This window comes from Cryptotermes secundus, unplaced genomic scaffold (genome assembly GCF_002891405.2).
Source record: "Cryptotermes secundus unplaced genomic scaffold, Csec_1.0 scaffold180, whole genome shotgun sequence".
Taxonomy (NCBI): domain Eukaryota; kingdom Metazoa; phylum Arthropoda; class Insecta; order Blattodea; family Kalotermitidae; genus Cryptotermes; species Cryptotermes secundus.
The window spans coordinates 1,769,246-1,782,384 of NW_019718619.1; the positions used below are offsets into that span (position 1 = coordinate 1,769,246).

Genomic DNA, 13,139 nt, shown 5'->3' on the forward strand with positions numbered 1-13,139 from the left:
CAGGTTTCATCTTCGAGGAATAGAGTTATTTCAGTGTAAGTTTTAATTTTCGAATAATACTGTTTTCATTTAATACTAAATGCACGGCTCAGAATCAACAATTCTGTATTATTTGGATCCTGATTTTTAAAGGACGTGCTATGCTTAAAATAGCTAGGGCTGTGTCGTTGGGTCAAAGCCGACAATAACTACGGCCACAGTAACCTTAAAACAGAATTAGATAATAATTCTTAATTTTCCCTATTTATCATCCCTGATGGGCTATCAGTAAACGCCGAGATTTTTTTCGGTTATGACAATACCACGTGTTTATATTTACATTATTTATAACAAATATTATTTATCATTGAGTTTATATTTTCATTTATGTAGCTACAGTTTTGTTATTTAGCGCGCGTGGGCTTCCTATAAATTTGAAAATAATTTAAATACTTCAAGAATATCAAGTAAAATGTTCCCAGTATAATTAATACTGTACAAGGTATAACGCTCCGAAAAGTGAGGTTAGGATAGGCTCCACAGGATGAGCAGCGCTGGCTTCAGTCCAAGGTGAGCTAACGGTTCTTTCCACTACCCCACCCCGCACCTACACATCCAGTACCCAAACTGTATAAAAACCCTTAGAGAATAAGGTAGGGAAAATGAACAAAAAATAACAGAACATCCTACCTCCACACTTCTATACTGCCGCCATTCTAAATACCTCCAAGCATTCCAGTTATATCTAGTTTATACGATCGTCTTTGTTAAGATTTTCATCTTTTTCCTTCTTGAACACTCGTGAAAGATCTCAGTTACAAATTCTGCCACTTAAGTTTATGTATTCGTACTGGTTCCATAATTAAAGTAGTGATATTATAAAACAAGTTTAGTCTGACCACATAAAGGCCTAGTTCAACGAGAAAAATCAGAATTTCGTGTAGATGTTTAAGCAATCTTCTGCCGTCTTTTCTTCCCTTGGCATTACAGCCCCAGTGGGCCTAGGCCTACCTCCATAAACTTCTTCGTTCACTTCGGTTTTTCTAGATCTTACACGTTCGGTAGGACTACTTGGGCGGGTGATCAACTCGTCGCAAGGCCTCTACCTGTACGCAGACACAGAAAAACGCACACACACAAACTAAACATCCATGCCCTGAGTGGGATTCGAACCCACGATCCCGGTTTCCAAGCGAGCGAAGACAGTACATGTCCTAGACCGCTCGGCTATCGTGACCGGCTCTCTACCGTCTTTTGTGGACCAATATTCATAGAACGCAACACTCATTTAAGGAAACTAATGGCACAATATAGCTCTCTTAAAAATTAATCAACTTTATTATTGTGTTGAATTGGAGGTTCTCATGGCGGTGAATATGAAGAGCAAGAACTTCTAGTTTGTTAACACCGTGTATTTCGGACATAACCTGACATTTAAAATTTTCCTCAGAAACGTTATCTTTCTCCAAAATATTAATTCTTTCTCATATCAATGCTTCAGTTTTCTTTACACAGCCGCTATGTATTATTAAGTTCAAAAATACTGTAACGTGTTTTGTCTACTGAAGACGGAGTTCGTATTGTCAATTGGCTTATTTAATAACCTACAAATCGTAACTACAATTAATTATAACACAGTTGCGGGTTTACAAAACTTATAAACCCTACATAATAATCTGTTCACTCTATCTTCAATAGTCTTCACTTATTCACAGTACAATACGGGAGCTAGGGCATTCCAATTCTCTTATAAACCTTCAGCCGGACAGCGGGAAACGCACTTGGCTTCCATGTTGAGTAATCGCCGTGGTTCCAGGCGTTGCTGGGCAACGCTCCCGAGAATTGTTTATTGCTGTGTAGCAACCAGCGTACTTCGGCTCGGCTTGGAGGAACATCGCTTTCCTTACTGTTGCGTAACCTTGTTTCCACTGCTGCGTTACTTGGCAACCGACCGTTTATCAAGGGTCTGTCTTCGTGGTAACTCGTTCCGCCTCCAGTTTCCCAGTAACGGTTAGACATGTCACAATATATTAATATTTGCAGCTCGGATATCGTAGTCGGCACGGACTGGGCGGCCGAGGGGCCGGAGTTCAAGTCCCGAAGATTTCAAGAATTTTCTATTCTCCACTCCATCCATACCGGCTATGGGGCCCACTCAGCCCCTTACCCAATGGGTACCGGGGGCTCTTCCTTGGGGGCAAAGTGGCCTGTGTGTGAAGCTGACCACTCACCTCCAGCTAGTGTCGAGGTCAAGAAAATGTAGATCTATACATCCCTCTCCCATACGCGTTAATTATGTAATGCCTAATCAGTCAAACGCAGGGACAACTTTATCTTTACCTCAAAAAAGTTAACCTGTCTCCAAAATTTGAATTCTTTGTCACATCTATGCTTGAATTCTCTTTATATAGCAATTATTTAATATCATCTTGAAAAGTAGTTTTCGTAAAAGAAGTAAAAGGTAAGTAAAACTATCCCTGTACCAGGCCGTGAAGTTCCACAGGTTTGTGAGACGTTGAGGGTCCCACACTGGACAGTCAGCTCAAAGATGGCGGTAAGGTTGTCAGCCTAACACGCCGGCCGCGCTTTACTCCCCAGAAAAAAATATTTAATTAATTCCTGTTCCTCATTTGTGCTAGGGGCTGAGTAATCCCCAGGGCCTAGTGCGGCTGGAAGGATTAGGTCAACTGAAAAAATCCAATGACCTCATCGGGATTTGAACCCGCGAAATATTATATTAATGTTTTCCCGAAACTTCGGGCTCTCTCCGAAATTCAAGACGTTAGAAATCAGAAAGCCGTGGAGTTTATTTTAGAACCCACAGGACTGTACTCTTCGCTTTGCTGTTGTCAATCTATGGAGAGTAGCAGTGTCACTACACAACGTACGTGCGAGTTGTCCCCCAAACTGAGCTCGCGACCTGCGGTCTCTGATAAGACACCAAACCTAATACTCCATTATTATTTTACACGCACCCACACAATAAGGATGTTCGGGTTAGAGAATTGCTTCCGCACGGAAAGTATAAAGTATGACTATAAGATTCGCTATAGGAATCCATAGATTTGCTCCTACTGAAAATTTGAATAATCAAGAATTTTTAAACACAAAAGAAATTCAGATCTCATGTGCCCATGCGTCAATATGGGAATGTAGCTCGTCATTGGCTAGCCTATGCACATGCGTCAATGACGAAGGAGCAGTGTTACTGTAGTTGCTATCCCCATCTTATTTTAGATTGCGCTTTGTATTATCCTACTTCGTAAACCTCTAAAGAAGCCACCAAGTTCAAGAGCGGATATCTTTTTTTTTCATGTATATAAATCTCACAAACATGTTCAATTAGAGCGTCGGATATTGCAATATATTTATAGGTAAGGTAAAAGGTAAAACTATCCCTGTAGCAGGCCGTGAAAGCCCACAGGGTTGTAAGACGTTGAGGGTCCCACATTATGTAGAAAATCGGCTCACAGATGGTGGTAAGTCTGTCAGCCTAAAGAAACGGCCGCCCTTTAACTTTCAGGAAGATTCCTGGTACTCATTTTTGTTAGAGGCTGAGTCGACACCAGGGCCATAGTGCGGCTGCAAGGATTAGGAGGCTTAGTGCACCCTAGAAATAGTAATGAAATATTCCTACTTATTTAAGTTATTGTTATTGCCCAGTTTTCATTATTATGAAGACGTATTTTAAGTAACCTAAATAAATGGACACTGTTAGCAGTTATGTAGACTAACAGATCATCTTCATTGAAAAATAAATCCTTTCCTTGGTCTAAATGCAGCTAAAATCGCAGTAGGCTTTGGAATGATTTGTAACAAACTGTTATTTGCTCAGCTGCAAAACAGACCTTTATTGTATACCTCGTGGATACATTTCTTTCTATTTTCGCTGATCGCGGGTTTTTTTTGTTACTTGAATTGTTCATTTCCGCAACATTGATCTGTTCCTGGACACAAAAGCAATAAACATGCAACCATTGAAATATCAGTGCAGTGATGAGGGCATATATTTGTGCATAGACCTATTTATTTAACAACCTCATGATCGTTCATTCATTATTTCATACACACTTTCACAAATTCAATATTTCTAAGCAAAATTAAATCCCTTGGAGACATGGACTTTATATGCTCCAGCAAATTCGCAATAACTGAAGAGAAAAAGCGAAAGCAGCTAGTGAAATCCTTTCTCTTTCTAGAGATATTCATGAAGGAAAATACTAAATATTTGTCTTGACATTTGCAAGAAAGGATTAAATAATTTAATTGTATTTTGTAACAAATCTGCAAAGGTTTATAACATATTGTCACGTATCCTGGTAACGAGACAAGTAATTAATGGGTTCCGGATTAGATGAAGCGATGTATTGGATATTCATCAGGCGGAACTACAATTAATTATAACACTTTCAAACTTACTGTAACACTTCGTAACTACGAACAATGATGACGCCACGTAAAATAAAAACTTCACTCCTGACTTCTTATGACTTCTGTTTGTCTCCTGTTTTCTTGCGTACTCTGCTTCTGTTGGTCAGTTCTCTCCGTGAGGTAGGATTTGTCGAACTGTTATGGAGATCACCTCCTTCAAGAGTGGAGTTATAGCGTTCTTCGCCGTTATGGTGCTTTGGTGGTTCGTTGCCGTGTGAACAGAAATATTGCCTAGGAATCTACGTGAGTCTTTATGTAATGCATTGCTTCTTCGGTCGTGAAAACATCTTCCAACAATTCGCCGACCAGCAGCGGCGTCTTCCCTATTGCCACGGGTACGTGCTCAGTGAAACCCCTCCCAGAAGACGGGGCTTTCAGGCGTCATTGCACAATATATCCCAGTCTAAGTAATTTATGGTTTTACAATTGTTCCGATCAGGAATATGAACTACACACAGCTTGCTGTCCTTATGGCATGCAATTATTAGAACTACTTACCTACCTAAATAAATAAAGTAGACTCCTTCTTGAGAAGCTACTAGTTTCTCAGTTACTCAACAAACTCCCAAAATTTCGTGGGAACCAAAGGAACATTTACCGAATTCAGAAAACCCCACCATTGATCTGTACCAAGACCAATATAAATTCATTCAAAAATGCATACCCTGTCTCCCGAAAACATATTTATTATTAGTATTATTACCCGTCCGTGCTCAGGTCTTCCAAATATTCTTGTGGTATTCCTCTTACAAGACTCTGCATTTGTAAACATTTTTCTTCTATCACATGCTTACTACATGTTATACCTACTCAATTTTCCTTGATTTCAGCATCTTAATAATATTTGGCTTTAAATGCAAGTCATGTAGCTCATAGTCCCTATGTTTAATTAATTAAGCACCGTGCCATGAAGATGCATAGGGAGAGTGGCAATATTGCAGCGTAATTCTTGATATCGGCACGAGAAGAGGTGAGTGGTCGCATTCAAGCCCTGACCGCTTTATCCTCAGTATTAATTAGACAGGAGTTTGGGTGGGCCCCAGAGCCGATCTGGACGCTGTAGAATTGAGAAAATTCTATTGCCTCTGTCGGAAATCGAACGCCCGACAACCTGCTTCGAACTCCCTTTACATAGTCCATTTATAATAATATTCCATAACCGTTCTTCCTCACGATTCCGTTTTGAGGCGTGTTTTGATGAATGTGGGCACACTCGCCATTCGCGAACTGAATAAAAGCAACTGGCAGGTCGGATGCGACCCACGTGCCACTAGTTGGATATCTCTATTCCAGAACAGGACCGGTATGTTCCTAACAGTGAAAAGTTAGAACCTGTGGCAAGAGAAAATTTTCAGTCACTTTATATAGGTTTTCTTTTTTTACATTTAATCTCGGTATGCCTAAGTTATGGGAAAGTGACAGCGGAAAGCTTAGAAATGTGAATGTGGTTTAGTTCTGAGGACGTAGAAGAATAACTCATGCATATACATACACAATGCACAAGATAGATACGGCTGTAACCTTATACATATTACTAGAATCATGAAAGTTACACTGCTGTTAATTGTGATCTCGGGCCGATCACAGTGACCGTGAGGTCTAAGGCACTAACCGTCCCGGCCCGCTCAAACACTGGGATCGTGGGTTCGAAACCCACTAGAGACATGGATATCTGTGTGCGTTTATTCAGTGTTTGTATTGTCCTGAGTGTAGGTAACGGCCTTCGGACAGGCTGATCACACGTCCAAGGAGTCTTACCGTCCGTGCATTGATTAAGAACCTGTAATAGAGGCCAAGGTTCACAGGGGCTGTTGAGCCATAGATGTGTAATTGTGATCACTAACTCATGTCTTGTTACTATATGATCAAAAATTTCCATCTCCATTTGAAAGACGAACGTCACTGAAATCGAAACCTTCACACGTAAACTTTAATGCATAAAAGGAGCTCTGTTTCCAATTTGATACAGGCATGTCATCACACGCCATCATCCGAATAATATTGCTTTTATAATTATATCGGTGCATATCTAAAAATATTGAACGCTACTGAGTATAAGGTTGCATGTAGTGATAATGAAAACAGATGGTTCTGGGTTTGCTTTATGACAAAACAAACACTATCGATTTTTATTAGCATTTCGTAAGGAAGAAAATGCTAGCGAGTTACATATTCAATGAATTATAAAGGCAAACTGTGCCGTAATTATTACAGTGTTTGCATAAACCGTATGTTGTATGAATTTTTAAAGCTTCAGATTAGATTTCGAAAGATAAAACTGAAACCAATTCGAAAATTCAGCTAATATGGATGCATTTCACCGCCATTTTGGATATCTTTCCTCCCTTCTCTTTGCATCGAAAGTGACGACATGGAGTACTGGAGGATGGATGCTGGCCAAAGCAGACACACATCAACCGTCATGTCCAAAACTGCCATCGAAATGAAAAGAGAGAGACAGACAAAACGTGGAACAGAGATACAGCTGAACGAAAGAGAGTATTACATAATGAGAACTAGACCACTCAGTAGTGAGGAAACAGTCAAGGTCAGTTTGGAATTAAAAAGGAAAACAAGTCTGGTGCCATTTTATACTACTCTCTAAATGTCTAGACTAGCTAGAAATTATGTAAGGGGTCATGCTGTGTTCATGAGTAGTTTAATGACCGAAAAATATAGAAATAATAACAAAGTGATTCTTCTGTCCTCCTCCTGTTTACTAACCATTAGTTTCTGTGGACATGTACAGAGAAAGAGTCGTAAGTGTACGGTTACATATGTACATTTTGGCTATCTAATGATGAGAGGAGTGAAAATATGAATGCAAATACGACTAATGCTTCAGTTACCTTCAAGAAGACCTATCTGTATATATAAAATCAATGACTGATTAAAATAAACTAAATATAGTCATAAGCATATTGTTAACCTAAAACTGTGAAGCCGAAACTACTTAGAACAAGCTAATTAATATTCCAAATTATATACAGAATGTGGAATACATAAATAAAACATTTTTAGTGTATTTCACATTTGTGAGTTTCAAAATTTTGTGTTTAATTAGATGTTATTAACAGAGGTTCAAAGATGTTCTAATTATTGATGTTTTAGGCCTATGTTCAACACTATGTCTGCAAAGGTACAGTTTCTAATGTTCAGCCTGTTCCATTACATTACTTATAATTAACATAACTTAAAATTGCTATCACATAAAATACAGTATGAGTAAGACAATGAGAAAGAAGTTCGTGAAATCCTTATTATATTAATGGTAATAATAATTATAATAAAAATGATACTAGACTCACATTTTCGAAGTAAGATCACCATCCTCTATCACAGATGAACAAATATTGTACATCAAACAAATAATTAGTCATGTATACAAAGTTCAACACTAAAGGAAACACATTATTGCCAGTGCTTACGCCACCGAATTACTATAATATTCTTCTTTTCGTGACATTTGATTTCACAAACACACACGTACGCACGCACGCGCGCACACTGAATACACAATAATACTGCCAACGCTAGAGATTCTATTGACAGGGATGCTGACTGCATTTCTGATGTTTCTGAAGTTTCGTTAGTTGCATCCAACACAGAAACAAGTGACGTTACAGGATAAAGGTACGGAGTGAAAGGGAAGAAAATAAATAAATAGGGATAGAAGAGGGTTTCTTTAAAAAAAAGAGGAGTGGTGTAAAAGGGTCATGCAAGCAGACATACCGTGGGTAATGTGGGTGGGGTAGAGGAGAGCAGCGGCTGTGTCCGACCACCGCTCGATCGATCCAGCTTTACGCCCGCCCAACCCAACTTCTGTCATTTCGTTGCTACGTCACCACTTCTACACCCTCATCATCCCCCCTCCATTCAATTGTCTTTCCACACCTCATCATAGTATCGCTGTGGCTCTACATTTTTTAAAAAGGAATAATCCCTATGGAATGTCGATACAAAATTTGTAGTTAAAATTTGCTCCCAATAATGTAATATAAATATATTTTCATTTCCCAGAACAAGAAAATGTCTCTAAAATTGTGCTTATCATTATACATATAATTTTCTGTGCTCAAAACTGAAACAAACGAGCAGTCTGCGACTCGAATCCTGACATGCATTTGTTCACATCTTTATATTCAGTTGCACTTCTAACACATGTACTTTAAATCATAATTAGAAACTACATCAGCTAACAAAATTTAGACCTGAGATCCAAAAGAATTCCAAATAATAATTAGTTTTCACAACAATTTTCTTTCTGGTATTTAATCACTGGACTAATTTCTTAACTGAGGGCCGCTGGGTCTGAACTGTAAACGGAAATCAAGGGACAATATTTTTCAAAACACTTTTGATTTTCGAAATCACCTGACTTTTCAGTCAAGGGGTCTTTCAGTCCCGACTATGTATCTGTGGAGGTTTTAGTCAAATATTAATTTTAACTTAAAACTTAAAAATTGAGAGGAATTTTCAGTTTATTTCATTCTGATCCTCGATAAATTTGCAGCATATTTATAATCAGAGTTTCAGAATAGAGCTTTGCCATTGCAATTCTTTCCACTTCAGTATAAATAAAACAATAAGTTATTACAATTTCAACAAACACAATCTGTAATTTGCATTCTTCGCTGCCAAGAATGAAATGTAGTTTGATTCCCTAAAGAAGAAGCAAAATATATCCCATTAATAAACACAGATACATTGTGTTTCAATGGGGTAAATGCATCATGCTCTTCATATATTTTACAAAGAAGGCAAGAATATTTATTTTGAAAAATAATAAGTTATAATAATTTTTTGCAACCATACAATGCAGTTATTTATTTCAATGGAAGAATTCAGAGAATAAAATTTCAGGAGTATTGATATGCTCTGAATGTGAGAAATTTGTCCTTTTTTTTTCTGTATAAAACATCCTGCCAAATGAAAGTTGAATTTCAAAAGAACCCTGGAAAAATATCAGTGCACCATGTTTCAATATTCTCCCAAGAAATAAAATAGTGGCGTAACCTAGATTTTTACCTCTTCTCCCCAAGCAATGATTTCTTGGAACTCACATGTTTGGATGCAATCGAATTCTTAATAAAAATAATCCATAACTAGGCCATATTCTATCCATATAAATATGTAATTAATTACGTCTTTTAATGATGTATCTATAAATTATTATTTTCATTAAAACTAATACTTTTTCAAACAAATATAGCTCACCATCACAGTGTCACTAGTATATCTTTTTACACTTATATACAGGATCATTATCATGAACTAAACTTTTCTACTATTGTACCATAGGATAGGTTTATAAAAATGAAATCATATTTTAAATACTAAAGTTCATAATGTAATTACTGTACATATTTAAATCACTTTTCTATTATTCGAAGTTGGTCCTTGCTGTGCGATTAATGAGGGGATTTGAAATTAGGCCTATAGGCCCAAATGTGCGACGTGAAGTGCTATCTTATACTATTTTTCATAATTCCATTTCTATTCAAACTCTTGCTATTCTTGGAACTTCCGTGAATTATTCACTGATTTTGTTGGTAATATAGTCTAATTCGTAATAGCTGATGAGTAATGAGCTACGACCAATCAACAAGTAGTTCAGTCATATTAGAGTTACCTAAACACATCTACGTCTGTTTGGATCAGAACAACGAATAAAGCACTAATATGTAATGTATAAGTCTACCCCATAAATCTCTTTATTTTCTACATCCTGTAGTGTATCATGTATCAAGGGCACGTTGACGGCCTCCAAATGTGTATAATGAATCATATACCTATCCCACAAAGCATGCTTAAGCATCATTATCTCAGTTTCAAGAGCATTCTATATTATATACAAAACTGAAAATAAAAAATATGAATACCAGTGTGTTCAAATATGTTTTCCCTATTTTCTGTATCAAAGTAAATATAGAAAATGGCAGCAATATCTTACAACGCCAATATAACACCGCCATTTTCTTCCTGCCTAGTAGAGCAGAGCCATCTTCATTCAGTTCCTTCCAACACATCAACATGCCGCCATGTTTGTCGACTCGCTTGGCTCAAAGGAACGAACGTGTGGGAGAGGAGGGAAGGGATGTGGAAAAAGCGAGCAACACGCACCGCCATTGCAATTTGAAAACATGCCACAACATTAAGTCATCCCGACACGGTGCAAAAACAAACCTATTACGTCGACAGCACACAAACACACACGTTCCACACTGACACACAAACATGAGGATACTAATCCGCATTCACGTCTGCTGTGAGCGTTGTCCTGTCAACGTAACTTGCTGGGGCTTCAGTCGTTCCAGAGCTTCCAGAGTACACGTCACGCACAAAACAGAAAGGTGCATTATAATTAATATAAAGTAAGGGAACAGCCGCCATTTAATATTACAATTTATCATCACGTTATGTAAGTTTGAAGCTTTGTCTTAGATTTAGAACACGTATATTTTTCTAAAAAATTACAACAAAAATACGTAACAGAAATGTCTTCTCCAAAAAGGATAAAGATTTTCCAACCGCTATGTGTTTACGTAACCGTTTTCGAATGCTTTCAAATTCGTGCTGTTGAGTGAGAACAGTCTTAGGGTGGGGGGAGAATGAGGACATTGCGTTGCGGAGGGAGGGAGAGAAGTGGTCTGGTCGAGGTCGGAACGAGGTGGGGAGGGCCTGAGAAAGAGAGAAAGAGACATATGACTCTCGACCCCAAAAGTTAAAGACCTTCAACGAGAAATGCTAACGAATTGATACCTACGAATGCTCACGTACTACTACTTACTGTCTGCTGCCGCACTGGAATATAAAACCGGCTCAATGTTTCATTACCTTAAAAAATTAAGTGGTATGTGAAACCAGGCCGGTCACGGTAGCCGAGCGGTCTAAGGCATGTACTGTCTTCGCTCGCTCGGAAGCCTGGATCGTGGGTTCGAATCCCACTCAGGGCATGGATGTTGAGTTTGTGTGTGTGCGTTTTTCTGTGTTTGTGTACAGGTAGAGGCCTTGCGACGAGCTGATCACCTGCCCAAGGAGTCCTACCGAATGTGTAAGATCTAGAAAAAACGAAGTGAACGGAGAAGTTCATGGAGGTAGGCCTAGGCCCACTGCGGCTGTAGTGCCAAGGAAAAAAAGATGTGAAACCAGAGGCCAAGTTTACGAACTACAGCTACTGTAGTATTATTTCAATGCAGGCAAATGCTTGCTGCAAAATCTACTGTTATTACTCCTCCGTTTACTTTCGGCGTGTACAACTTATAAGACAAATACACTATTAATTGAAATTTATAAATAAAACATTCAACATGTGTGACGGGTGTGTACGGAGGACCAGGTGTCAGAAACTTGATAGTTGTATAGCAGATCTCAATTTCAGGGTGGCTCAGGTGCCCAAGCGGTGCATTCATAACAGAAAATCGATTAATGAGAATTAGACCTATGGTGGCCCATTTGGGTGCCCGAGAACCTTGCGTCAATATCCATCCACACTGACCTTTAACAAACATAAAAGTCGATAAAAACGCATTTAACTAAGAGATAATCGATGCTCCTGAAGCTTCGGTTTAACTTTCCCCGTACAAAATTACGTGACCACCGAAGTAGGAGACAGACTGTTGCCCATCACAGACTTTTACAATTTCTAGAAACAATAAAAAAGAAACGGTCCAGACCGGCTCTGGAGCCCACCCAGCCTCCTATCCAGTGGGCCCCGGGGGCTCTTTCCCTATGGCGTGAAGCTGAGCTAACTAACCTTCAACTAGTGCTGAGGCCAAGGAAACGTGCGTCTATACCATCACTCCCCAATGCGTCTTCATGGTGTAGTGATTAATTAGTTACGCACAAGGAAACTTTATCTTTACTTTTAATAACGATGAAATAAGCATTGTAGCAAAACGGCTATAGCAATAGGCGTGATGTTTTAAGTCTGCTGAGGGAAAACAAAACTGAAGAGATGGCAGGAAAGACATCATTACTGAATCAATAGATTCTATGCATTCATTCCAAACAGCAAGTAGAACTCTTACTTTATTTTCCGCATACTTCCGAAAAGTCTCACTTTGCCCGAACAACACAACGTTACAACCCATAGAACCGTACTGTTCACAGTCACTGCTGTGGGAACCCCGTATTAAAAAATTGTTATATTTGCTAGACTTGTCCCAGAAGTATTTCGCTGTTGCAAGAAATGGTTAGTTGGAGACGTCGGTTGATGCGAGCATCGTCATGTGATACCTTCCAGAGCCCTTCTCCAGTTTCCCAGAATACAGAACACACGGCTTCCCTCAGAATTCTTCTTTAAAACAGTTGCTTTGCATACATGTTAACCTTCTAGTAGTCACAAGATGTAATTCAAACTCTGACAAATACAATATTGGGTACTGACATTGAAATCTGCACCAGACATATTATACCACTCAGTATGCAATTACAATATACTTTCTTTAAAAATTATAATCACGTCTGCCCGCTGAAGTGTCCGGAATCTTTTTTTGTGGAAACCAATCTCAGTTGTGCATCCATGCTTATGATGCATAAATACGTGTATATCAGATTTAACTTCTGTCTTCAATCTGAGACACTTATAAAACGGGGAAATTTCTACAGCTTATCACTTTCTTTAGAAGAACCTGAAAATACCCTTACATTTAATTCACAGTGGTCGCATTCATTCCACTCTTTAAAACGAACTGACGCGACTATCAAATTAAAAGAACAGTTATGTT

General features: G+C 38.6%; 1 long non-coding RNA gene across 3 annotated transcripts in view; it reads right to left on the reverse strand.

The window, feature by feature from the left end:
* Positions 1-13,139, reverse strand: part of LOC111861877 — a 101,086-nt gene that overhangs the window by 44,287 nt on the left and 43,660 nt on the right. The window contains exon 1 of one of the 3 annotated variants that reach the window (XR_004512755.1): positions 7,719-8,312. The exons of the other annotated variants lie outside the window; for them this stretch is intronic. This is a non-coding gene — a long non-coding RNA (uncharacterized LOC111861877). Of the gene's footprint in view, positions 1-7,718; positions 8,313-13,139 lie in introns of those variants that run through there. 3 annotated transcript variants of the gene reach the window in all.